Raw genomic sequence first — 4,317 nt, 5'->3', positions numbered from 1 at the left:
CCTGCTGTATGGGATATTTGTGTTCCCTTTGCTCTGTAGTTGTTTTGATGGTTCTTCTTTCCTTATGACTAATGCTGTGTACTAGCCTTTACCTTGGTGAATGTACAGGCTGACTTCTCAGAAACCACTTGGAAAGTTACACCAAGATTGGAGTGAATTCATCTGTAAAATTGCAAAAAATCTCTTTTTGTGTCTGAAGCACTGAAGAAAGCACTACAAATTAACAATGAGAACATTAGTGTAGTTATGATGTCTCAGTTAGATCAGTTACAGCTGAAATGTTTTCAGCTAACGTACATGGCTGCAGCAGCTGCTGCTGTTGTTGTCATGTTGATCTCCAGAACCAAACGGAGAAAGAGGAGACAGGAACAGCATGAAGGGCAAGAAGATGTTATGAGAGTAAGATTTTTAAGTTAGGCTGATATTGGCACACTCTTTAGGTGGAAAAAAATGATGGCAAAAAAGGAGGCAGGAGAGATGGGATAGCAAAAAGGACAAATATGGTCTGATGGCTGCTGCTCCCCAGGCAGGTGTGCTGTTAGGGCAACAAACTACTTGAGTTGTTTGCAAGCATTTCTTATGGCTTCTCTCTAGTCTTTTCATTAGAGACTGGAAGCTCATTAACCTGGAAAGTAGCCAGTAGCTTTGCTTTAGCTCATATTCAGGTGTGAAAGTGCCAGAGGTACTTGGCAAAGGGGCACAGATCAGAAATGATTTAGGCTTTAAGTGCTGAAATGTTAACAGGGCCCAGGGAAAGTCTTCTCTTGTGAACACGCTATTCTGTTAAGTATCCAGTTTGGACCTTCCTCAGAAACATCCAAGTTTAGTCATCAGTGGATAAAATATGTTGGCTACTAGCCTGATTCATGAAGGTAAAGTTTGTTAAAGATTGTCTGAAGTCATACTGCCAGATACTTTCAGAGTATGGTTAAGCAGGTACAGAGTTTGCACTATTTGCTTATGTAACTTTGCATTTTATGAGTCGATTCAATTCAACAAATTGTAATCTTGGTTACAGTTACTGGAAATGACATCTTTTTTCCACAAGGTGAGCGAGGTAAACCAACTCCTGTAGTTGAATTCAGTGAGTACTACCACCAGCACAGGTGTGTTGTGGAAGCGTGTATCTGACAGTGAGAAAAGAAAGGGGAACTGTTGTAACAGATTCCCCTATATCTTGTCTGTCTTTGGGGAAAACTGGAAGTTATTTCTGCTATGTAATGCACAATAGGGTGTCTTGCCTCTTCCGTCCCTGAATTATGTGGAGATCTGTTAAATGCCTGTGGACCAGTGACAGTATTTCCTTTTTTTTAAAAAACTTTGTATTGATCCCTTTCCACTTGCCACAGACAGTGACTAACATACTGAACAAAATAGACTTTGCTCTTATTTAATGTGATTTTAATGTAAAATATGCAATCCTTTTGTAAGCCAGAGAACCATACAGAAGCTCAGGATCTGGAACAGAGATGGAGTCCCAGCAAAGGATTGTGCTTATTCAGTGATGGTGAACAGTGTCATTTACAGGAAAATGTTACTGACTTTGAGACAGCTACTTACAAGGAATTATATTCCAGATCAATTTTTAAGTGTAACAGAATATATCTTCTGTGGTATAGGTGCTTTTATGCTTCAGTAGACACCATCAGTCCATGATAAAGCTTCAAGGAATCTCCTGTGAATTAACATTTCCTGGAATGCAGTTTGCCCAGATGTATGTTATCCTAAATTTTATAACTGTTTTAGTAATTTGGATGGTGCAATGGTTAACTGAGATGCATAAACTGACAGAAAAGAAGAAAAATTGTTGGGATTCTGCTGTTTCATTGGGGAAGGGAAAGGGTGGTGGTTGCCCATTATCCAACTGTCAGTAGTATGAGCTGTCTTTTTTGACAGTTAAGAGCAAATGGTGAGAAAAACTGAGGGAAAAGGAAACATTAGTAATAAACGGCTGTTAAGATGATGCAAATAATTAACATTCCTTAAGAGCTTTGCTTTCAGGTTGTTGATTTTCAGATTTGGAGATATACTCTAGTGAAAGTGCACTTTCCTCTGCATAGGTCTCCTGACAGTAAGTTTACAGAAGAGCAACGTTTCCAGAATGAATCAGAGCTATGCTAGGCTTGTTATTCTCTCCCTAACAATGTTACTATGGGAAAGTATCAGGGCAGAGCGTGGCGGTGGTGATATTTCTTTGAATACTCTCCCATATTTGCAAAACACGTGGCTCAGGAACTACCCAAAGCAGAGGGAGTGTTTTTGTATTTAATCCATCTTCTTGCACAGTTTTGTCCAACTGAGTGTAAAAACCCCAAACAATCAAAAAACCAACAACAACCCCCCTGCCCCAAACAAACAAATAAACTATGAAACAAAGAACACATGTGAGTATTTGAGTAGTTGCACTGTTTGGTGGCATCAAGTTTAACCTACTGCATTGTACGAGGAGCCCCGTTTTGGTTTGTTCTGACTACTCTGACCCTAGTAGCCTCATCTGATGTCTCTAACTCTTACTTTAAAGGCAGTGAACAGTTCCACTCACTTTTTCACAATTCAGGGGATTTTATGAACCTCTGTCACGTTACCTTCAATCTTATCCTTGCCAGGATGAAAGCAATTGATTTAGTTGTTTCGTGTGTGGAAACAAATTCTGATAATCCTTGTTGCATTCATTTTATCTCTTACTAATTCTACTATTCCCTTCAGACTGTTGTGCTTCCCTTGTATTCCCACTTCAAGCAGAAAATGTAGGCTTGTTTTATACTGAGCTGATGTCTTCATAGGATTATTTACTGTATCCTTAAGATGCTGGCTTGCTTTTCTTCTCTTACTGTGTTTTACAGAATTATACCATGAATAAATTTCACTGCCACTGTAAATAAGAAGTTCTACTCTGATCACTTGCATGTGTCAGGACTGGGGTATAGACCCTTTCCGTGAGCTGCTTTTACTTGCTAGTATGATAGGAAACTAAGCCAAAGAAATAGAGACGTCATTTTACACAATATCTGACTTAGTGATTCCCGGAGGGGAGTGATGGGAACCCAAACTGTCTGAAGGGAAGGAGCACGTCCTCTTGATTGTAAACTGGGCCGGTGTAACGGCTCATGCACATAAAACCGAAGCCATGATTATCTTTTGCATTTCCCTTACCACTGACAGTCCCTCACTTAGGAGTCTGTAGGTCCCGGAGGGGAGTGATGGGAACCCAAACTGTCTGAAGGGAAGGAGCATGTCCTCTTGATTGTAAACTGGGCCGGTGTAACGGCTCATGCACATAAAACCGAAGCCATGATTATCTTTTGCATTTCCCTTACTCCTAAGTGAGGGACTGTCAGTGGTCTGTAGGCAGCAGGTATAAACTGTATCAAAGGAGGCAGCTAGGAAGGTGAAATGATGTTACACTGGCCAAAAATTATGCTTATTTTGCTTCTTGTAGCTTGGAAATTATTCTGACTGCAGTTATGCTGCTGTGTTTCAAAGCACATGAAAAGAAGTTATTTTAGACATAGACCAGGGGATAACTGGAGTTTAGGCACTTTCCGCAACAAAGAGATGATAAGCCTGTGGCATTTTTGCAAATGGCTCTACAACTGATGATTTTGAACAATGCTGTTTTGACTGGTCAGGGACAGGTGATTTAATCAGGTGGATGTCTGCTAGTTAGGATAGATTTGCTATGACTGCATCATATCTTCTTAAAAGAACAATAATAAAAAATGCAATGAAACAAGAGACAAGCTAAGTTCAATGTTAGAATTACAGTGATTGGCTTTCTCAAAATAATTAATGGATTGCATGTAAGAAATATCCTGAGGTACCTCAAAGCTTTCTCATTATAAACTCCTTGTGTGTGGAACAGAAGCAAAAAGGCCAAGACTGCAAGAATTTTAGGTTTCAGAGGATGATTGCCTTGAGAGTTTAATGTAGCAGTTTTTCCCTTTAGAGCTGGGGAACTTTTTGCCGAGCTGAAGAAGTGTATTTGAATAGCCAAATATGCTGCAACTTCAGTATTCAGTAGCTCTTTGATTTGAGGTATGTAGTGACTGCAGAAAGCTGCGATGAAATCATAGGACTATATAAATGTCTGTGTATTCCTCACAGTTTCTATTAGTAGTCTCTTGTCAACAATTCATTACAGGGAATAGACTACAGCTATCCAGGATAGAAAGAACCTTAGGATGCAATGATTATCCTTATTCTTTTTTTTTCTTTTCTTTTTTTTTTTTTTTTCCCATTGGTACTTTTAGAAATGGGATAACTTCTTTGGCAGAGTGACTCTGTACGCCTCGTTATGTTATATGGTGTCTGTCTTCT

Source organism: Cariama cristata, unplaced genomic scaffold (assembly GCF_000690535.1).
Source record: "Cariama cristata isolate BGI_N322 unplaced genomic scaffold, ASM69053v1 scaffold2498, whole genome shotgun sequence".
Taxonomy (NCBI): domain Eukaryota; kingdom Metazoa; phylum Chordata; class Aves; order Cariamiformes; family Cariamidae; genus Cariama; species Cariama cristata.
The sequence above is the reverse complement of the archived record's forward strand: the minus strand, read 5'-3'. Positions refer to the sequence as shown.